Below are 23,799 nucleotides of genomic sequence, written 5' to 3'. Positions count from 1 at the left end.
TTGTTTTCCCTTGTGTTCTTTCTTTGGTGTTTTGGCCATGGTTTCTTGGCCTTTACCTTTCTTCTCTGCTTGAATGGTTTCCTTCTCCTCGCTGCTGGAGGAGGTGAGCTCCTCAGCCAACACTCGGATGTCATCATCCTTAGTCAAATTTTGAAAGGTTTCCCAGGAGAGAGGGATGGTGTACGTTTGGAGTGCATCTTCCATGAGGAGCTTAATGAGCCCATGATGGGCTATCTGGTCTGGCGTTCCCTCTCTCAATTTGGTGGCACACTCAGTCATGGACTGCAGGAGGAAGTAAGGAATGCTCAACTTTTTCTCTGAGGGTAGGTCCATTTGGTGCCTAAGTTCTGTGAGCAACCGGAAATGATATCCATACACGATGCTGAATCGCCCCTCGCACGTGATATACTTCATAATTTGGAGGCTGACCTCACTCCAGAATGGCTGTAGGCTGGTTCTTCAAACTCCATTCTTGTCTTCTGAGAATTGTTCCTCTAGAAAAAAGAACTCCTTCTTAGTTTTCTGACCCAGTTTTCTCTCCTCCTTATCCCAAGGTACCCCCATCGGTAGATCAGTGACTTTGCTAATGAACTGTGGGGTGAGTCTGAGGGTCAAACCTCTGAAGTTGACAACGGCCAACGTCTTTGACTTTGGCTGCAAGGATCGCAGGAATTCTTCTACAACCTCGTCATCGTGACCTTGAAGCTTGTCACAGAATGACATCCATCGTGCACGAGAAAACAGGTCCACCACCTTAGGGGTTTCCCGTAACTTCTTTGAATCTGTAGGCTCTTTTGTAATGAACCCTCCCAGCATGGTAAACACTTGCTGTGTTGGCCTGAGCCTACCTGCTCGTATCCAAAAGTGGGTCTTTGGGATTCCATTAGACAGAGCACAAAGCTATGCCTCTGTTATGCACACAGTTTATAAAATTCACAACTGTCTACGAGTGAGCCTTGACAGTGGCTCAATTATGAATGAAACCCTGGAGAAAATCCCGCATACACACTACGATGACAATTCTCATGCAGTAATAAGAAGACACTTGCAAATTCATGCACGGACTGTAATTCACAGTTTCCTACCCCTTTAACACGTCGACTTCACCACCTTTCGAACCAATTGCATGGGAGGACTATGTTCAGGCTTACCTCGTTCCAGAATTGCCACCTTCGACGTGAACAGTTCAATTTCCTCCGTAACGTTGAGCTTCCTGTAGCGCAGCTTCCTATAGAAGTTGTGCACGGGTGCTGGGGAGCGCTTCAGTGGTTCTGGGTCTTTTGTGCAGCAACAAGATGTTGGAACAGGCTGAGAACTCGAAGTAACAGCCTTTAGAAAATTTAGGATGTGTACTCAGCTGCAAAGCGGTTGAGAATAAATAAGTGCAGTGCGCCATACGTGATCTAGCCGGCGGATTTGAATTTCTGCGGAATTCGTGGCGCGGGGGTGAGTTGTCCCCGTCAGCCCATTGGCCGATGCCACCTGCTATCATTCCGCTGCATGTCTGCCTGACCGCTGAATCATTCCCTATATATCTACCGCCGCCACTCGTGTTAGATCGTCGCTTCTCTCCGACTGGACGCTTCCCACGTGTCCATTTCCTGTCTCGTCGACACAACCAAAGCTTTTCGGATCGGACGAGGTCGTCGAGCTAGTTGTGGTGGCCAGTTGAATGGCTACCCGACTTTTTCAATCCATTCATTTTCATATTTACACACATTTTAGAGCATCGTTCATGTAATTTGATGAAACAGGGTGAGGCACTTACCTGTGCGGCCGTGGACGTGATTTTTCTCATGCTTCAAGACGAGGGGTGACGGATCCGCTTGCTGCCGCTTCGTGCACAGGCACGGGAGCTCCTTTTCGTTGACTGCTGCTGGTTATGAGACCGGTTTCCTGGCTGTGGATGGTGCATGCGCCGACTTCATGAGTTGCAGGTATCTTCATGGTGTGTGCTCTAGCCGGATCAACTGCTACAGGATTCCTGTAGGACATCCTGTAGTCGTTTCTCCTCCTAGGGTGCATGCCGAAATGGTGGAGTCACATTCACAGGTGCAGGGTCCTCAGATCGCCTTGACAGGTAGCGCATTGGGCCTCTGCATGCTTTATTTTCCATTTGAAAATTATTTCTTCTGAGAGTCCAACGTTCTGGTATGATTGTGCAGGTATTTCAATCGTATGGCAGCAATGGTTGTGGAAAGAGGTGACAGCAGTGGGTGATGGAGAAAAAAATTGGTTGCATGCCTCCTTATTGGGCTTCGAGCTTCAAATTCTTCTACATAGTTGGTCTTGGCCCGTCCAAAGATTCTACAGGAAGTTTCCTGTAGAAATACAGAACTTCCTGTAGAAAGTCCTGTAGCTTCCTGTAGAAGGCTAAACTATGACCAGATTGTGCCCAAACCTTGGAAGAGATGAGTGTTTATGGAGGGAATGTTGGTGAGGTCGCCTGGTAGCATAGTAGGGACCCTTGTTCTTGAGTTGAGAGGCCTCCTTTTTGCATGGAATACCTACAACCTGCATTAATTTCCAAAGATTGAGCTTGTTTTTTCTATTTCTGCCTCCTTCTTTTTTCCTTTTTTCCTTTTCCTTTTTTTTTTTTTTTTTTTTTTATTAGGAGACAGAAAGGGTGCCTCAAGGAGGTTTTCACTCCTACTATCTGCCTTGGGCGCCTCAATGAGGTTTTCACCCCTACCATCTTCCTTGGGAGCCTCAGAAAGGTTTTCACCCAAGGATCTTTTTATTATGATTTTTTTTTTTTTTTTTTATGATGCTCAGGGTATGCCCAAAACAGAGGCAGAACCCTTCTCTATAACCAGCACTGATTTTTCCACAGTTTTGATGAACTCTTGCCTTGAAAGAGGTTTCTTGTAGATCTTTAGTCGATGGCCATTGACGAGCATGGGGATGGCTTCCTCATCAATGGTCCGAATAAGAACATACCCATTATCATTACACTTCTCCACTGCATATGTTCCTAGCCATCTTGTCCTTAGCTTCCCCTTGAAATCCTTATGTCTGGAATCATACAACAACGCCCAATCTCCCGGTTGGAATTGCTTGTCATTGAGGTTCCGGTCATGCCATATCTTCCTCTGGAGTTAAACAACTTCTGACTAGAGAAGGGCCTGCATTCGGTGTTCATCTAGCCCATTCAGCTACAATAACCTTTCTTGTTGGGCATGGCTGAGATCTAGGTCCAGCTGAGCTGCCATCCTCAATGTGTTGTACTCGAACTCAATTGACAGCAAAGTTCTCTTCCCATAGACCAGTTCATAAGGTGTGAAGTCGGTTGTGGTCTTCCAAGTGGTGTTGTAAGCCCAAGTGGCCTCAACCAGGCGATCTGCCCAATCCTTTCTGCTGTTGCTCACCACCTTAGTCAAAATCCCTTCTAATGCTCTATTGGTGACTTCCACCTGCCCATTTTCTTGAGGATGATAGGGGGTGGAAGTCCTATGCTTGATCTTGTGATGAGCAAGCAAGTCTTCAATTAAGTTGGAGGTGAATTGGCTTCCTTGATCAGTGACTAGCTCTCTTGGGTAGCCAAATTTGTAGAAGATGTTTTCTCTTAAAAACTCAGCCACCTTCACTTCTGTCGCTGCTTTGATTGCTTTGGTTTCTGCCCACTTTGTCAGATAGTCTGTGCACACAATGATGTAAGACCTTTGCCTTGAAGGAGGATTGATAGGACCCACAAAATCCATACCCCACTTCTCAAATGGTTCAAGAGTCACTTGAGGTTGTAGAGGCATTTCGTCCCTTGAGGTCGGCTTCCCCATCCTTTGGCATCGGTCACATTGGCTGATATATCTCTTGACATCTTGATGAAGCGTGGGCCAATAGTAGCCTGCCTGTAGAACTTTGAAGGCAGTCCTCTTGGCTGCAAAATGTCCTCCACAAGGCCCATCATGACAGGTTAGGAGGACGTCAAAGACTTCCTCCCCCCTAACGCAATGCCTTAAGATCTGATCGGGGCCAAGTTTGAACAGGTTTCCCCCAATCCAAGTGAATGAGGCACTCTTCCTTACAATTCTGCATTTCTCTTTTGAAGATAGATGTGGAGGGAATTGTGCTGAGACCAGGTAGTTTGCTATATCAGCAAACCATGGAGAGAGTACTGAGATAGCAAACAGATGTTCATCTGGCATCTAGTCGTCCATTGTTCCATCTTCACCTGCAAGTAAATCCAGTCTAAACAAGAAGTCAGCAACAACATTTTCTTTACCTTGTTTGTCAACGATAGTCAAATCAAACTGCTGCAACAAAAGTAACCATCTAATAATACAAGCATTCACATCTGGTTTATTCATTAAATATCTAATTGCAGCATGATCAGTATGTACAAATGTTTGATAGCCAGTGATGTAGTGGCAGAACTTGTTCAGGGCATGGACCACGGCCAAGAACTCTTTCTCAGTTACAGTATCATTCAGTTCTACCTTGGATAAGTTTTTATTGACAAAGTATATGACATATGGGAGTTTTTGTTCAACCTATCCTAAGGCTGCCCCTATGTCTTTGTTCGAGGCATCAGTGTGGATGTGGAAAGGTAGGGCCCAGTTTGGACCTCTCAATATCGGGGCGGACACCAACTTATCCTTTAATTCATTCAGAGCCCTTTGACAGTCGTTCGTCCATTTGAACTCAACATCCTTTGCTAAGAGGCCAAATAGTGGCGAGGCTAGCTTACTGAAGTCTTTAATAAATATTCTATAATATCCTGCTAAGCCTAAGAAACTCCGAACATCTCTTACCTTCTGAGGAGGTGGAACCTTTTTGATGAGAGCAATTTTATTAGGATCCACCTGCAATCCTTGGCGAGAAATGGTATGTCCTAGCACAGTCCCTTCAGTCATCAAGAATTCACATTTTTCAGGACTAAGGGACAGGTTCATCTCAATGCACTTGGTTATAACTTTTCCCAGATTGGACAATGCTTCCTGGAAGTTGGACCCATAAGGGGTGAAGTCATCCATATAGATTTCCACTGAATCATGGACCAGCTCAGAAAAGATGCTCAATACTTCTCTTTGGAAAGTGGCAGGAGCGTTGCATAGCCCAAAGGGAAGGACTCGGTAAGCAAAGGTACCCCAAGGACAAGTGAAGGTGGTCTTATCTTGGTCTTCTGGGCTGATTTGGATCTGGTTATACCCACTGAACCCATCTAGGAAAGAGAAAAAATTCTTCCCCGCCAGTCCATCCAACACTTGATCTATGAAAGGCAGAGGAAAGTGGTCTTTCTTGGTGGCTTTGTTCAGTTCTCGGTAGTGTTTGGTCAATTTAGTGAGGTCTAAATTGCTACTTTAAAATGTCAACCCGGGGTTCGTAAACTGACGAAGTGAAGTGTACTATTTGTACTAGATAACCATTTCCTTAGTCTTTTGTCGTTTTTAGTTTTTTAAGTTTGTTTTTGGATTTATATTTCCCTAACGTGAGATGATGAAAAGGTGATAAAGCAAGTGAAATATGGATGATTATGGTGATCTCTAAGTGGTTTTTCAAAACTTAAAAGAAAGAAAGCTTTAAAATAACTGCAATGAAATCAATTCTTAAAAAGAAATAAAGACATCAAACAATGAACTAATGACATCGGCCCAGTATCTCTGTTGCTGAATGAAAATGAAAGTGAAATCTACACTAAATTCAATTAAAAGTAAGAACAACTAATCCACACTATTTCAACTCTTCAACTCAATCTTCCTTGTGAAAAGATATCATGAAATGTTAAGCAATGTGAAATCTAAAAGAAGTTAAACTGCATAAAAGAAACTAATCACACTACTTTAACTCTCTTGACCTTTTTCCTTTCAGCTTAATTTACCCTGTGAGAAACAATCATGAACAAGTCAAGCAATGTGAGATCTAAAGCAAACTAAATCAAGCTATAATGAGTGATATTCTGGTTCCTAATAAAGTTATTTGATTATAGAAAGAAACCGTTAACAGATGAATAGCATGATATCTAAGAGCAGAAAATAAATGTACAACTTAAGGAAATGACAGTACTGGAAATCAAACTTCAGAAAACAAGACTCAGCAACAAAGACAATATGATCTCGTATGCCAATAGTTATAAAAAGAAAAGGTGAAAAATTGCCCCGGGCTGCCTAAGAAAACCTGCAGAAAACAATGATCAGTTGTAACCATAAAAGAGCAGCAATGAAAATGTAAATCAACAGAAATCAAAAAGCTTTGTTATGTACAGCTAATATACATGATGAAATAAAACGCAGCATTTAAATGACAACTGTACAGCTAATATACATGAACAGGAAAAAAAAGTAATGCAAGAGTTAAAGGACAACTGTACAAGACTTTAGTGAGCAGGGGCCCTCTGCCACTTCAGCCGATTCAACGAACAGCTACAAGCTTAAGTTTAAACCAGTCTTCTCATATATTAAACAGCAACGTAAAAGTGCAGTGGGGAAATACAACAACTTCGAATTACATTACAAGAGATTAACTTTTACAGCGTTCATGGACGCGTTATTTATAAGGAAAGAAAGCTAAACAAATTAAATAAATCTACGCTATTAACCACGCTTCCAGAGACACGTAAATCCTCTTCAGCCCGGATCTAGGTAACTGTCATCATGTTTATTAAATCTGAGAGGTATGGCTATTGGATTCACGCTACCAGGATGTCTTCGTGGCTAAGGACTATGCCACGTAGCTTCACGTGCTCAAAAACAGAGCTACACAGAGCCGTGCCACCGCTGAACATTTTCGTTGACTATCTTTTGCCCCTTGTTTGACCGCGGGCTTTTATGGGTGTGCTGGATGATCTGGAGGGACACGTTCCATGTCCTTGACTCCTGTAACTTGCCCATGTGGCTCGTTTCTTTAGAGGACACCTGTAGCATGGTGTTTGACAAAACGGCTGCGGAATCTTGTGCTGGCTGCAGAAACCTGTGTCGGCTGTGGAAACTGAGAAGCTTCCGCAGCTGTCTGAACAAAATTCTAAACCAAACAACAGTCATCAGCGTAGTTAGAAAACCATGTCAAAAGCTCTTTTTTAAACTAAAATACAATGATTTAATCAACTTGGTGGATGAAATGAGTGGAAAAAGAAGGCTGAGAGGGTGTATAGGAAGGTGCAGGTTCGAGGCTCAACATACCCCCACTGTGAAGGTGTTGCATGTCCTCATGCAACCAAAAGTTAGTTATTTTCCCTTAATCCATATGCTCTGAGGCTTCTGCAAGAACATCGAGCCCTCTTCTCTTTCTCTTTGATGCTAAAATGGTCCTTGGTTTCCTGACTAAACATTTGAACTTAAGATTAATCAATGCCCTGCTCAACTTTTTACACTTTTTCTTCAGCTTCCTGTTCTTCTTTTGCCACAGTCCTAAATGGAGCATAGTGTTATCATGGAAAATCTTGTCTACCTTACTCTGCTCTTTGAGTGCTTCGTTTTCCTGTTTGATGTGCCTATTTAGGACTTCCAATTCAAACACTTCCTGTTTTAAAGACTGTACTTGTGCATCAAGTGGCAAGGTGGTGCTTGGTCCTGCAGCTGATTGTTCCAAGGACTCTAGGTAGTTATATACCTCTTGCTGATTAGGATCTACTTCAGGTGTCTTTCTTGGGCTAGGCTCAAAATCAAAATCTGGTGGAGGAGGAAGACTGTCCTCTCTTTCTGGCCGAAAAGGGCTTTCATCATGTGGAGGACTTGACTCAATGTCTGGGTGAGCTGGAGCTTTTTCAGATGTTTCTTCACCTAAATCAATAAACTGTGATTGTTTTTCTTGGGTTACACTCTTCTTTCCTTTTAGCCTACTGCTCCTCCTCACGTGTGGACTAGTGCTCTTTTCCTGTGCACTCTGTTTTCCTTTTTGTTTCTTTGTTATGGCAGCAGCTTGAAGATGTACTAATCTTTTTGCCAAAGTTTGAGAATCTTCCTCTATGGATGGTTCAGTGGATGGATAGGTTTCTTGAATGGTTATTTTGCCTTTGTCCTTCTTCTGTTTCTTGTTTTTAGATCCCTCTTCTTCTTCTTTCTGAATAGTTTCCTGAATGTCTATTGTAGGAGAGTCTTGGGCTGTAATATTCTTTTCTTTCCTCCCACTTCTCTTTGGAATTTTTGGGGAACTGCTTCCAGAGGCTTCAGTCAATTCTTGGAAGTGGTTTCTTGTCAAAAACTTTTCCCAAGTATCCTTAGTGTTTTTCATCTGATCTTCAATAAGGATTTTTATGAACCCGTGATGGTAAAGATGGGGTTCAATATTGCCTACATGTTTTTGAATAGTAGAGCTCATTTTCTTCAAGCTTGATAACAGAAAATAAGGCAAATTAAGGGTATAACCTTCCATAAAATTCATCATTAGCCTGGCATGATACATGTACATGGAACCAAAATGACCCTCGCATGTGATAAATTTCTGGATAAGTAATAACAGAGTGGACCATTCTTCTTTTATTGCATGCATAGGGATTCCTTTTGTAAATACAGAGGTATCCATACCTGGGTTTTGGAGCATGATTCTCCATCCTTGATCGTCCACACTTCTGTTTTTGAACCACCTTTCACCTTCTTGTGGGAGACTTGTTGCAGCTGCTATTGTGGCCTCGGTCACTGTAAATTTTAAGTCTCCTATCTCCACTGCGTGTCCATTAAAGGACCATACAAAGGCTTTAGTCACTTCTTTGTTATAGCCCCTGAAATTTTGAATGAATCTCAGCCACCTTGCTTTCTTCAACGACTCCTTCGTTTGAGGATAACCCTCCAGGTATTTTGGTCCTTCCGGTTCAGCTCTTAGTAGTTTTCCCATTCTCGGCTTTAAATTCCGACTGAAAATTCTACTGCGTATGAAGGTTCAGGAAAAAATGGGTTGATTACGGGATTCTTAGGGTAACTGGAGTGGCTATAATCGAAGTTCAGGATGTATGTGGTGACTGTAGCCAGGGTTTGGAGCAAGCTGTAGTGGATGCAGCGGAAATGGAGAACAGGGAATGGTATGAGTACCGAGGTGTTATAGACATTTTTGTGCCTCGCAACATGGAGCATGAAATGTCGATAATTACAGGGATCCAAAGTCCCTAAACATGTTGTTCTTACCCCTAGAGGAACAAGGTCAGCAAACCACAGCACTTCCCATCAGTTCTCCACCTGAAAACACTCAAAAACAGGCTATTTTTGGATCATGTCAGCTGCTCCACTGAGCATCTGCGCTGAATGTCAACTGCTCCTCCTTGTACCTGCGCTGAAAGTCAACCAATGAAGGCTACCTGCGCTGGGCGAGATTGGCCAAGTGGCACAGTCATTCTGCAAGGTGTCAACTGCCCAAGAAGCTTCCAAACTGACACTTGGTTCAAGGAATTCGCCCTATGATGAGTAAGAGGTACTTGATCTCCATGTGGAAGCAAGGATCTCCAAGTGGACTCAAGAACTGAAGTTTAACTGAAGAGGGAGAGGACACAAGGCAGCTTTATGTTAGTCTCAAGCTGACTCATCCTTTCTCGTTCTACCATATATATAGAGCTCTCTCATGAGGTCTATGGAGGCTGGAATTTTGTGCAAAGTAAGGAAGTGCTGTTGGTTTACAGTTAGAGTTATTGGGTGATTGCTTTTATAGAGGAGAAGAGGAGATTTCTTGCTGCTGGGGAGGTGCTGCTAGATTGGAGCCATTTATGGTTGTAACCTTCTCAGAACCTTTTTCTTCTATCAATAAAGCTTTTGATGTTCTCCTATATACTTGTATTGCAATGATGTATTGTTTTTATCTGTATATTTGATCCATTCTAATCCATACATCAGTTATGAGTACATGTTTCTTGTAGTTTCCTTCTCTTGTTTTTGCAGGATCTTTGTGTAGCTGGGCCGGCAAAGGGAGCAAGGAGCTGGGAACAAGAGGCAAAGAGAGAAGACAGGATCGACAAAAGCGAAAGACATCGGTTGGTCAATCTTTTCTTCCTTCTCTGTACTTTCATAAAGGAAAATATCAAAGCTTTACTTTCAGTTGTTGCTAAGGAACTATCACCCTTAGAGTAGGGATAGGGTCATTCCGAGTTGGATACTTTTCCCCACAACAAACTGGCGACTCCGCTGGGGAAACTAGTATCTTGTTGGTTTATTGTGTTTCTTGCTATTCATCTCATAAACAAGGAGAGCACCAAATCGAACTGCAATTGAGTCCTTCAATTGCAAAGTAGAGGGCAGCTGCTCTGGCTCAGTTTCTGAGCAAGTTTATGATTTGAAGAGCTGATCCACAAGGACTCTTGTGCTCTTTGTGATAGCTTTTCATCCTCTTGATCATCCCTTAGCTTGTACTTGACCTATAGCTTTTTATTTCAGCAAAAACAGTGAATTTTTGAGCTTTTTATGACCCGGAAACCCTTGTAAACGCAACTCTCGTGTCTCAGTGCAGGCTGTCCAAAGGCAGTCTGCATTTCAGTGCAGGTACTCCCTTCGGGAACTGCGCTGAGAGTCAGTTTGACAGACCAGAGCCTGCGCTGAACCAGTTAGGCTATGTCTTCCTGAGGTTTCCCACTGAGTCTTGGCCCTGTTTTCACTGTTGTTTTGCTGCTGATTGCTTGTCATTTGTACTTGCTGTAAACCAACTTTCCTTGACATTATTCCGCCTCAGTTGTGTGATGAAACTGTGATTGTTCTTTCAGTATTTCTTGTTTCAGTTACAGTTTCCCATTGTGAAAAGCAAACCTGTATAGCTGTGGCCTCTTAGATCTTGAACTGTAAAAGTGTCTTTGTGATCTTAAGAGCTAGTTTTATTACTGTTCATGGCTGTTTGAGTTTGTTTGTTTTTCATTTTTTGGTTTGAATCTATACATTTCCAGTGTCTAAACAAGTCGATCTTAAGGTGTCTTTTGATTTTGGACAAGCTTGTTTACTTTCGCTTGAAATTAGATTCAAAGTTATACAACAGTTTCCTTTTTGTCTTACATCAACATTAAGGATAAAGAAAAGAAATATCTGCATGGTGCATTTTGCATTTGACTGTGTGCTTGACGATTTAGGAAAGATTTGCATCTTAGTGTGTGCTCTATGATCTGTGTGAAAAGATTTGCCTTTCTTTTCCCTCAGTAGTTAAGGTTTTCAAAGTTGAAAGATTGAAAAGTTTGCTTCTCATCTTAGACTGCATTCAGGAATTTGTTATATACATCTCGTGGTGATCCTTAAAGGCAAACTGATAAGCAAGATCAACATTAAAATAAATCCAATTTACATAACAACGCTTTGTAACATAACGCAAACACATAGAGGTCTAGGTAGAGACGTGTTCCGGCGTCGTTAAACATAGTGACTGTCGATCTCTACGAAGGTGGGTGATTCCTCCTAAGAGTCGGTAGCACTAATACGGACTTGTGCTCCCACGTACCGTTGCGTATATATTGGGAGACCCCTATAGGCGTATATCATTTATCCTTAGTGTTGTGGGGAAAAGTATCCGACTCGGATGACCCTATCCCTACTCTAAAGGTGACAGTCTTTAGCAACAACTGAAAGTAAAGCTTTGATATTTTCCTTTATGAAAGTACAGAGAGAAGGAAGAAAAGATTAACCAACCTGGTGTCTTTCGCTTAGTCGATCCTTATCCTCTCTCTTTGTCTCTTGTTCCCAGCTCCTTGCTCTCTTTGCCGGTCCAGCTACACACAGATCCTACACAAAACAAGAGAGGAAACTACAAGATACATGTACTCATAACTGATGCATGGATTAGAGTGAATCAAATATACAAGTAAATACAATACATCAATGCAATACAAGTATATAGGAGAACATGCAAAACTTTATTGATAGAAGTAACAGGGTTCTGAGAAGGTTACAACCATTGATGGCTCCAATCCAGCAGCACCTCCCCAGCAGCAAGAACTCTCCTCTTCACCTCTAGTAAAACAATCACCCAATAGCTCTAACTGTAAACCAACAGCACCTCCTTGCTTTACACAAAATTCCAGCCTCTTTAGACCTCATAGAAGAGCTCTATATATAGGAGAGAAGAAGAAAGGATGAGTCAGCTTGAGGCTGGCATAGAGCTGACTAGTGTCCTCTCCCTCTTCAGTTAATCTTCAGTTCTTGAGTCCACTTGGAGATCCTTGCTTACACATGGCGATCAAGTACCTCTTACTCATCACAGGGCGAATCTCATGAACCAAGTGTCAGTTTGGAAGCTTCCTGGGCAGTTGACACCTTGCAGAATGACTGTGCCACTTGGCCAATCTCGCCCAGTGCAGGTAGCCTTCATTAGATTTGACTTCCAGCGCAGGTACAAAGAGGAGCAGTTGCATTACAGCGCAGATGCTCAGTGGGGCAGCTGACATGATCCAAAATTAGCCTGTTTTGAAGTGTTTTCAGGTGGAGAACTGATTGGAAGTGCTGTTGTTTGATGACCTTGTTCTTTTAGGGGTAAGAACAACATGTTTAGGGACTGAGGATCCCTGTAATTATTGACATTTCATGCTCCATGTCGCGAGGCACAAAAATGTCTATAACACTTAGGAAGCCGCGTCGACCGCCCTACTGATCTCAATGCAGTGAACACAGCATTCACGAAGATTGACCACACGTACCGTAAAACGTATTCCATGGTTTTGCGAAAGGTTTGGCACACCCTCTGCCTAGATCTCCAGAGCAGTTTCTTTTGGCCTTTTTCAAACTCTATAACTGAAAAAGTCCAACTAAGCATTTGTCACTTCGGGCTCGTTAATACATCGAAGGAGACTAGAGTCATCTTTAGCTTTTTCTCGACTCTTTAAAACTGAAAAAGCAAGTTGTGTCTAAAAGCGTCGTTATAAAAATTTATTTTAAGCGGAATAATCATCACCCTTCCCTCGTTGATCTTCGAAGTTAGTCCACCACAAGTAGAAGTTCCTGTAGAATCGCTAAGAAATCTTTTGGATAGACTAGATATGTCTGAACAACCGTCGACATCTAGGACTGTGTCGTCCGACACAGCTGCAGCAGAGCCTCCTGCTGCTACTCCAACGATGTTCGCTGGTATACCATCTGTCCCGGCAAATTGTCAACAACAAGCCAGAGTCCAATCAGGGACAGCAACATGGTTAGTTCCTATTTCTTCATCCGGATTATCATCTGGTATTTCTTATGTTGAAACTCGCCAAATTGATCCATTTGGAGGTCAATCTGGGCAATCGATCCCCTTGAGTCCCGGATTGATACCATATGGGGGGCAGTATGCCCTTTCATTACCTCCTCCGGGAGGATGCCCATCCGTGAGTTCACAACAAAGTTCAGGTCAAACTGGAATTACATCCAGCGGTTGGGTACCAATACTGCCTCAACAACCAGGAGTTGTATATTCGATGCAACCAGTCCACCCTATGTCGAATGTTGCCACTATACCTGGTATGGTGATTGCGTCGCAAGTACAAGCGCTGCCTACTATATGTCAACCCCAAGTTTCTCAGGTTGCCATACAACAGCCTCTCGTCTCGACATCTCAATCGCAACCTCAGGTCAGTGCCTCCTTATCTGGAGCGACTCAGGATCAAACAAGTACTGTGACTCCTCATCTTGGTCAATCATCTAGTATTGGGCATCAGCAAATGGTCCAACAACCAGAGCTGGTTCGAACTCAACAACCGCAATTCCAGCAATCATATCAAGGACCTGAGCAACAAGTCTTTGTAAGTAATGGGCAACCATACTATAATGGTTATACCCATCAACCTTGTCAAAGTTGCCAACATTATGCTGGTATGCAAAGACCCACTGCTCAGGCGATTCCATCTTATCCTGGATATGCTTCGCCTAACCTGAATCAACAGTTGCCCTTTGTAGCAACTCTAGAATTACCAGATCTAAACCGGCTGACGAATGATCCAATTGCTTATGCCCCCTGGTGGCCAGCGATTCCACACAAACTTCCATCAGACATTCCTAAATTTAATGGAAATCCAGGTGAAGACCCGTCGAATCACGTGATGACATTCCATCTATGGTGTTCATCAAACACCCTGAATGATGATTCGATAAGACTTCGCCTTTTTCAGAGGACGTTAACGGGTCCAGCGGCAAAATGGTATATTGAATTGCCTAGAGCTTCGTTCGACAACTTCAGTGCCTTAGCCACAACCTTTTTAACCCATTTTCAATTGCCGATAAGGTATGAAACGGGAACAGAACTCCTTACCAACTTCAAACAGACAACGGCCACTCATATATCTGATCATATACATGAATGGCGACGTCGTCGTAGGATGGTAAAAACATATGTTCCCAATTAGCTATTAGCTGAATGGTTTATAAAGTCATTACTTCCGGCCATAACGGAAGATGTGGCCAAGGGGGGAGTCGTAACAGAAGAGCAAGTTATAGCTCGTGCGCAATATCTAGACTTGGTTTATACTCAGTCTGGCACGCTCTACGACAAAATACCTGACGCCCCTAGACCGGAATTCTCAATTCCTCCTCCTCCTAAATCAAACAATGACTCTCACGCCGGCGATGACGTGATCGGCAAGCACAAAATTTACAGTCAAAATGCAAATGAAAAACTTCTTGCCTCAGAAGTAAATGCCATGTCGACCGACAAGGGCAAACAACTGAAGCAACCAGGGGGCAAGAAGAAAAAGACAGGAAGAAAAAGGACACCCCCGGCAGGGTGTCATATATGCGATGAGGATCATTGGACGAAATATTGTCCACATATAGCTGAAGTTAAGAAACTCTTCAAGAGTTCAAAAACCCCAGCAGTATTGACTGATCCGTTTCCTAATCCAGGTCAAAATATGGTTGCTAATCAAAATGCTTCCGGATCCCAAGTGCTTATGTTGTCTACCTCAAAGCAACAGAATAATGATTTGACAAGGAATAAAGATTACAGGAATCCAAAACTGTCGAACAACAAGGTTAACGAACGACCTAGTAGTTCAACAACAACTTTGACCGAAGTTGTGCCACCCATCATTCCTAAGCCAATGATAAAGTCGCCAAAAGGAGTAGTACACAAATCGACATTTAATCCTCGTGCCAAAGAAGCACAGAATTATAATATAGTAAAGGACCTGGCCCAATCGCCGTCCACTATGTCGACACTTGAGGTACCACAAAATTACCCCTCCCAAGAGCAAGCTTTATTATCAGCAATAGGTGGGATTGGCCCAATGGATTCCAATCTTGTGGGCTTTGATCATAAAGGATATGACCCGCAATTACCAGCTCAACTAGCTTTCCTTATTCAAGTGAAAGCCCTCAACAAAACTGTTCATCGAACAATTATTGATGAGGGGGCATCTACATGTCTTATGTCGATGAGTTGCTGGAAAGATTTAGGCTCACCACCCTTGTCGAAATCGTCAACGACGTTAAAAGCATTTGATGGACGATCATACACTCCATACGGGATTTTAAGTAACTTGCAAGTTGAACTGGGGGGAAAAACAGTAGGAATTGATGTTGAAGTAATTGATGGAAACCTTGATTACAACATCCTACTTGGAAGACCATGGATCTATGCCATGGCCGCAGTTGTGTCGACCTACTTCAGGAAGATTGCATTCCCCTTCCAAGGGGGAATTACAATCGTTGACCAACAAACTTTTCTCCACGACAGTTCACAAGTTACAGGAAGCATTCCAATGATCCATGGAAGGAATCATTTGCTCCAAAATATCGGAGTAGGTCTCCTAAAAGACCCTGCCTTAATGGGTACTTTCGCCCTACCGCCTCCAAGTAATCTGGCGGGAGTGGCCACGGTGGAAACCTACAAAATGAAATCTAATCCAATCTTCTGGTTGGATTCGGAAGACTCCTAGATATTTTGTCGGCTCCGAGGACGGTTCTTATCTCGTGTCAACCTCGTTAAAAAATGAAACAAGGAGTCATGAGGATAGTTCTTTTACTATCTCAACCTCATTAAAAAATGAAACAAATCCCCTTTTCAAAATTCAAAGGTAAACCTTCATTCCAACCACCAAGTTGAATGCAATGAAGCTTGGGGGGCATGCACCTCGATTTTCATTATTATGCTGGGGGCATGCAAACTTATCATCGAGCAGTTTTAGCACATAGTTCATGCTCGTTAAAAAATAAACGCAAGATCCGAGCAGTTTTAACGCGGTCTTCATGCTCGTTAAAAAATAAATAAAAGCAGTGAGCAATGTTCCCTCCAGAGTTTAAGCTCATTTTTATCTAAAAAAAGAACCTATCCCGGTAAATAACCTTTTGAGATCGTAAATCCATCAGCCATAAAAGCCTTGGTCGTGTTTGTGCACCGTCACCTCCACTTTTCATTTGGTCAATCATTCACCTCCATTTGTGTGTTTACCTCTTTTGAGAAACAGCTGCGAAGAGTGATTTCACCTAGCCATCCTTGTGACACTGCCGTGATTGGAGAATTCCAACCTGTACCTGGAATCTGCTGCTATCCCTGTTTATCACTCGTTCCTCAAAAGACGAGTCTTCTTTGAGCTCTTTTCATCTGACTCGTAAAATATGAAAAGTTTGCCGAGTTTTGGCCTTCCAGCTCGTTAAACGACCGGAAGAGCTATCCCTCCTCTAGATTTTAATCTTTTTTGGACCTGAGGGATTATTGCACAAAAAGATCGAGCGCTTGTCTTGTTCGGCTCGTTAAAAGTACTGAACACTCATCCCTTCTGTATTGTTTTATACCTTTTCGGACTTAAGGGATTAGATGACGAAAAAGAAATTTTGGAGTTAACTTTTTGTACCTTTTCAGACTCTCTAAAAATGAAAAGGACCGAGTTTTCCTTGTCGTTAGACTCGTTAAAATGATTAAATAGCGACAAACTTGTCTTTAGACGAGAACGAGTTTCCCTATCGCTAGGCTCGTTAAAACATAGCGATGGGCTTGCCCGAAGGGCAGGTTATAGAACAAGCATATGTTATCCTCCTCAAGCTTGACAAAAATAAAGAGGTACTGGTCAGAAATGACTGGGGAAAAATTGGGAGAACATCAAAGCTTAATGGTAGCAAGTCGCTCTTGAACATGACACTTTTCCTCCGTACCACATCGGGTTGGGTTGTTTCATTCACCGGTCTCATCGCCATGGTCTTCGCCAAACCATCCACATTTTGGGGTAATGCTACCGATCCATCGCATCAGTGTCGTTATATGTTCAAGAGAGGTCATTCTGAAAGTGTCAACCGTGTCCCATCCACTACCATACATTATCCTTCATCCATTCATGATCGCCACCCTGAATCATGTGTCACAGTTTGTTTTCACCTCCACTAAAATCATTAGCTCCGTTCCGTGTCATTGATGTGGGATTCATTAAGGCCCTCCTTTGACGGATCGCTTCTTGTCGACTTCAGCTCATTATCCAAGAAGTTGATCTAGGAACAACCCCATCAGTACTTTGAAGCTTGCATGCCTCAATGGCAAGTTTCTCAATTCCGGCGACAGGTATACATCAATGACCTTCGACCAAAAGATTTTGCGTGGCGTTCGACGCCAAGTCCTTTATTCACGCCACGTGAATTGTACTGCAGTACCTTGAGGGTCATTATCATTATCGGTGATTCCTCTCGCGCTTGTTAACGGTTTTCATCATTGACCGGTAATCAAGCGATGTCTTTCCATGTTCGACTTCAGCGAAATTCTCACATGGATCGACTTGTACTTAGAGTGAAGATCGAACGAGTTTGAAGACCCCGGATCTAGTTTCATCCATCCGGGCTGCGATACATATTCAGGAAATATAAAAGCATTTGTCATGTACATCATTGCAGCAGATGATCATCCTACTCAAAGGATGATAATTTCAGCAGAAAATTATCAGTCTACCATCAGACGATCGTCTGTTCTATGTACCAAAATGTATTTATAAAGCTGAGCATGGGAATGCCCGCCTCAGCTAGATCATGAAAACAGAATGAAAAATAATGTATTGTATTGTATCGTATTACAGGGCACCTCTCAGCACTTGAATGAACTTCGGACCCTCTGGATAAAGCATTTCACCCGATAAACGGCCTCATACTTTAGGGGGCAACTGTTATAGACATTTTTGTGCCTCGCAGCATGGAGCATGAAATGTCAATAATTACAGGGATCCAAAGTCCCTAAACATGTTGTTCTTACCCCTAGAGGAACAAGGTCAGCAAACCACAGCACTTCCCATCAGTTCTCCACCTGAAAACACTCAAAAACAGGCTATTTTTGGATCATGTCAGCTGCTCCACTGAGCATCTGCGCTGAATGTCAACTGCTCCTCCTTGTACCTGCGCTGAAAGTCAACCAATGAAGGCTACCTGCGCTGGGCGAGATTGGCCAAGTGGCACAGTCATTCTGCAAGGTGTCAACTGCCCAGGAAGCTTCCAAACTGACACTTGGTTCAAGGAATTCGCCCTATGATGAGTAAGAGGTACTTGATCTCCATGTGGAAGCAAGGATCTCCAAGTGGACTCAAGAACTGAAGTTTAACTGAAGAGGGAGAGGACACAAGGCAGCTTTATGTCAGTCTCAAGCTGACTCATCCTTTCTCCTTCTACCCTATATATAGAGCTCTCTCATGAGGTCTATGGAGGCTGGAATTTTGTGCAAAGTAAGGAAGTGTTGTTGGTTTACAGTTAGAGTTATTGGGTGATTGCTTTTATAGAGGAGAAGAGGAGATTTCTTGCTGCTGGGGAGGTGCTGCTGGATTGGAGCCATTTATGGTTGTAACATTCTCAGAACCTTTTTCTTCTATCAATAAAGCTTTTGATGTTCTCCTATATACTTGTATTGCAATGATGTATTGTTTTTATCTGTATATTTGATCCATTCTAATCCATACATCAGTTATGAGTACATGTTTCTTGTAGTTTCCTTCTCTTGTTTTTACAGGATCTTTGTGTAGCTAGGCCGGCAAAGGGAGCAAGGAGCTGGGAACAAGAGGCAAAGAGAGAAGACAAGATCGACAAAAGCGAAAGACATCGGTTGGTCAATCTTTTCTTCCTTCTCTGTACTTTCATAAAGGAAAATATCAAAGCTTTACTTTCAGTTGTTGCTAAGGAACTATCACCCTTAGAGTAGGGATAGGGTCATTCCGAGTCGGATACTTTTCCCCACAACACGAGGGAGTAAAGGGTAAGCAACAGTAACGAGTTCAACATCGAATGCATGCGGGAGTGAAGTGATAAATGGGCAGAATAACGGCTGAGTCCTTTTGGATCGGATGACTTGCGCACACGTCTCAGCAGACGGCTGCGGAAATTATGGTGAAGGAGAGTCGTAGTACAGTAGGTCACGTCTCAAAAATACGGCCAATAAATGGGAGAGCAGTCCATCTCGAGTTTAAATTTAGAATGATCATGGGACCGTTAGAAATGAATAAGGTGTGTGGAATGACATCGTGGAAGAGGAGTGGTATGGGGCTTTCCGTATCAAATCATTGAATTTAGTGGAACTTGCCATGGTTTAATAACTATGCATAATAATGACATTGAATTGTTATTTGGTACAGATTTTTGATCATACCTTTGGAAGTTTATCATTTCTTGATTAAGGCTTCTGACCCATTGTTGTTCTTTGATCTTGAAGATGCCCCATGTCTTTGCTGGACTTGGTGATGATGACACTAACCTTTGACTTTGATTTTTTTGAAAACAGAGTGATGCCGGCTGTAAAGACAGAGTGATGCTGGCTGCGGAAATCGTTTCTGGCTGAGGAAACTGGTTCTGGCTGCAGAAACGGTTTCCAGCTGCGGAAACTAAGACAACACCCCTTTAACTGCACAAAGATAGTTAGAGAAGAACTAACTAAATAAAATAGTCCTGAGAGGGACTTTTATTGATGGAATGAAATGAAATGAGTGGAATGAGATGGAAATGAAGACGGAGATGAAAATGAATGGATGAACTGAAATGGAAAATGAGGTGGAGTGAAGATGGAAAGAGAGAGAGATTTTTTTTTTTTTTTGGAAAATATAGAGTGTCAGGTGCCCCTGATTTTCACTCTACATTTTCTGTATAAGACTGCAAATCTATGATTGGTTTTCAGGCTTATACAAAAAAAAAAAAAATTCTTTTTTTTTTTTTCCTTTTTTTTTTTTTCAACTGAAAGAAACAAAGACTAGGCTGATGGAGGAGAAGGATTCCTCTCCACCAGCCTCATTGCAGAATTTTCTTGAAACATTTTGACAAATTCCTCTTTTGAGAGTGGCTTATGATAAATTTTCAATCGGTGGCCATTCACAATGAGAGGAGTTTGAAACTCATCAATGGTCTTGACTCGAACTGCTCCATTGCTAAAGACTTCGTCAATCTCATATGGTCCAAGCCAATGAGTCTGAAATTTTCCTTTGAAGTCCTTAAACTTGGAATCAAACAGTAACGCCCAATCTCCCTTTTGAAACTTTTTCTCTTTGATATATCTGTCATGCCACTTAGTTCTTTGGTGCTGAACTAGATCAGTCCTTAAAATTGCATCTTTGAAGAGAGAAGGCCAATAATATCCTAAAGAAAGGATTTTATAAGTTGTCCTCTTGTCAGCGAAGTGCCCACCGCATGGCTCATCATGACATGCCTTGAGGATGTCAGGCATTTCATCTTCCCGAACACATCTTCTGATCACACAGTCTAGCCCTGTTTTGAACAATTCATTAGAAATCCATGAATAACTCAAACTCTCCTGAATAATTCTTCTCCTTTCATTAGGAAATAAATGTGGAGGTAGTTTCCCTGTAACCAAATAATTAGCAATATCTGCATACCAAGGAGTTTTAGTAGTTACTGCAAACAAATATTCATCTGGAAACTTATCCTCTACAGGAGAATCTTCGTTAGTATTTTGGATTCTAAACAAGAAATCAGCTACTGTATTTTGTTTCCCTGGTCTATCTAACACAGTAATATTGAATTCTTGTAAAACTAAAAGCCATCTTGTAACTCTGCCATTAGTAATATGTTTGTTCATGAGATATCTAATTGCAGAATGATCAGTATGGACAAAAGTTTCATAGCCTGTTATATAGTGTCTAAATTTATTGATTGCATGAACAACAGCTAAGAACTCTTTCTCAGTCACAGTATAATTTAACTCAGTGGGAGTCAGATTTTTACTGGTGTAGTAAATGGCATAAGGAACTAAATCCTTTTGTCCCAATACAGCTCCTAGAGCTGTATCTGAAGCATCTGTAGAAATATGGAAAGGAAGTTTCCAATTTGGTCCTCTCAAAATGGGTGCTTCAGATATTCTTGTTTTCAAAGTTTCAAATGCAGATTGACAGTCAGGATCCCAATTGAATTCACAGTCTTTTGTAAGTAATTTGAAGAGTGGAGATGCTATTTTGGTGAAGTTTTCAATAAATCTTCTATAATATCCAGTAAATCCAAGAAAACTTCTAACATCTTTTTGACAATTTCGAATAGGCAACTTGGACATGACTTCAACTTTTGATCTATCAACTTTAATCCCATCTCCTGAAATATGATGTCCTAAAACAATCCCTTTAGTAAACATCATAAAGCATTTCTCATGACTTAATGAAAGGTTTGTTTCTTTACATCTTATAAGGACTTTTTCCAAATTCTCTAATGCCTCTTCAAATGAATTACCATAAACTGTAAAATCATCCATATAGACCTCTACACAATCATGGATTAGATCAGAAAAAATTCCTAGTACTGCCCTTTGAAATGTGGCAGGTGCATTACATAATCCAAAAGGAAGTACTCGGTAGGCAAAAGTTCCCCATGGACAGGTAAATGTGGTCTTGTCCTGATCTTCAGGTGCTACCTGAATTTGATTATAGCCACTAAAACCATCCAAAAATGAAAAATACTTTTTGCCTGCTAAAGTATCTAATACCTGATCAATAAAGGGTAAAGGAAAGTGATCCTTCAAAGTTGCTTTGTTTAATTCTCTGTAATCAATGCAAACCTTCCATTTACCATTCTTTTTAGGTACTATAACCAAAGGAGAAACCCACCGGCTATCTGAAATGGGGTAAATGAAGTTTACATTAAGTAACTTTTGGAGCTCTTCTTTCACTATCTCCCTAAGGTTTGGATTCATCCTTCTCTGAGGTTGTCTAATTGGTCTACTGTTTTCTTCGATGTAGATGTGATGAATGCAATTCTTAGGGTCGATACCTTTCATATCGGTATACTCCCATGCAAATGCAGTAGAATGCTTTTGCAAGATTTTGGTTAGCTCTTCCTGTTGTGATTTTTCCAAGTTTTTGTTGATATTCAATGTTTTTCCTGGAAAAATCTCAATGGCAGAACTACCAAACTCTTCCATAGAGAAAAGAGACATTTGTCTAGATGATAGACACTCAATGTTGGCATCCAACTGAAATTGTGTGTAGTCATATTCTGAAAGTTCCAAAGTTTTCTAGTGTGTTTAGAATTTGACTATCTTCACTAATCTCAGAAATGGTAAGGACAAGTTGTATAGTATCTTCATCATCGACCCACTCATCTTCTTCTATTTCTGTTATTGCCTTTGCTGGAGGATACAGATTGAACTTCTTTGTCGAATTACCATCAGAAATATACATATCCCCAGACCTACAACTGATAAAAGCATCAGCTGTCGCTAGCCAAGGTCTTCCTAAGATGAGAGGATGTCCTCCTAGATTACTCTTGGGAGTTAAAATCATGAAATCCACTGGATATTCCCATGAGTCTAAGGAGACTGAAATATCTTCTAATACACCATCTGGTTTAATAATTGATCGATCTACAAGTTGCAATAAAGTAGGTGTAAAAAGAAGATTAGGAAGTTTTAGCTGTTCCATAGTCTGTCTACTCATGATGTTGATAGCAACCCCTAAATCAATCAAAGTATTTGGTATTTCTACCCCATTGATATGTGTTTTGACAATTGGACTACCAGGATCTACATATTTCTGCATAGTAATTTTTCCCATCATGATATCTGCAATTTTCCCTACCAGGTGGATTCTTCTTGTATCTCTTGGTTTCTTTCCTGGTCTTTTAAGACTCAACACCTTTATTGTTTTTGCTAGAATAGGAATCTCTTTAATGGCTTGTAACAAGGGAATCTTGATACAGACATTCTTCAATTCATCTAGAAAATCATAGTCAGGCAACAAGATTTGTTTTTCCACCCCTTTGTCAATTTGTAATCTTTCAGGAAAAGGAGGTGTGGATGAAGATGCAGGTTGCTCAACTATAGGAGTTGTGGGGGTTAACTCTTTTTCTTTTTCTTTTTGAGTACTTGGGTTTTGAAGAGATGCTTCAGAACCCTTATTGGCTTCAAGAGAATCTTCCTCAAAAATGCTTTGCTTTTGAGCATTTATAGAAGGCTTATCTAGGACTCTACCTAATCTGAGTTGTACATCATTGAGAGGAACAATCATATAGGCAGGAAATTGTTGACCTTCCATCATGTAAGCATTTTGAGGGTTCTTGTTATTGGGGTTTGGTAATGGCTGAGAAGGAAGTTGATTTGACTTTTGTTGGAATGGAAGCAAGAGTTGAGAATTTGGATTCTGTTGAGAAGGTTGTTGTTGTTGAAATGGTAATGATAATTGTGGATTTTGATTTGGAAATTGTAAAGCTTGTTGATTTGGAAAAGATGGAGGATATTGATAAAATTGAGAAAATCTTCCATAAGGATTTTGCATACCTTGTGCCCATGTTTGAAAAGGATTTTGAGATTGGGACCAAGATTGCCAAGGATTCCAATTTGGTGGGTTTTGAAAGTTCATAGAGTTGTTAAACCCTTGATTTTGTTGCCCTTGCCAAGGTCTCCTTGCAACGAAACAGAGAGATTCGATTGTATTTGGATCTTCTTGAAAGACAGCTTTGAGCCCAGGAATTGAAGGACAATCCTTGGTCTCATGATTCTCTGAACAAATTACACATGTTTCTACAACTTTTGCATCCAAGGGACATTCCCTTAGAGCAT

This window comes from Pinus tabuliformis, chromosome J (assembly GCF_031772625.1).
Source record: "Pinus tabuliformis cultivar Carrire ecotype Pingquan chromosome J, CPIR1, whole genome shotgun sequence".
Lineage (NCBI taxonomy): Eukaryota > Viridiplantae > Streptophyta > Pinopsida > Pinales > Pinaceae > Pinus > Pinus tabuliformis.
This window is presented reverse-complemented; position numbering follows the sequence as displayed.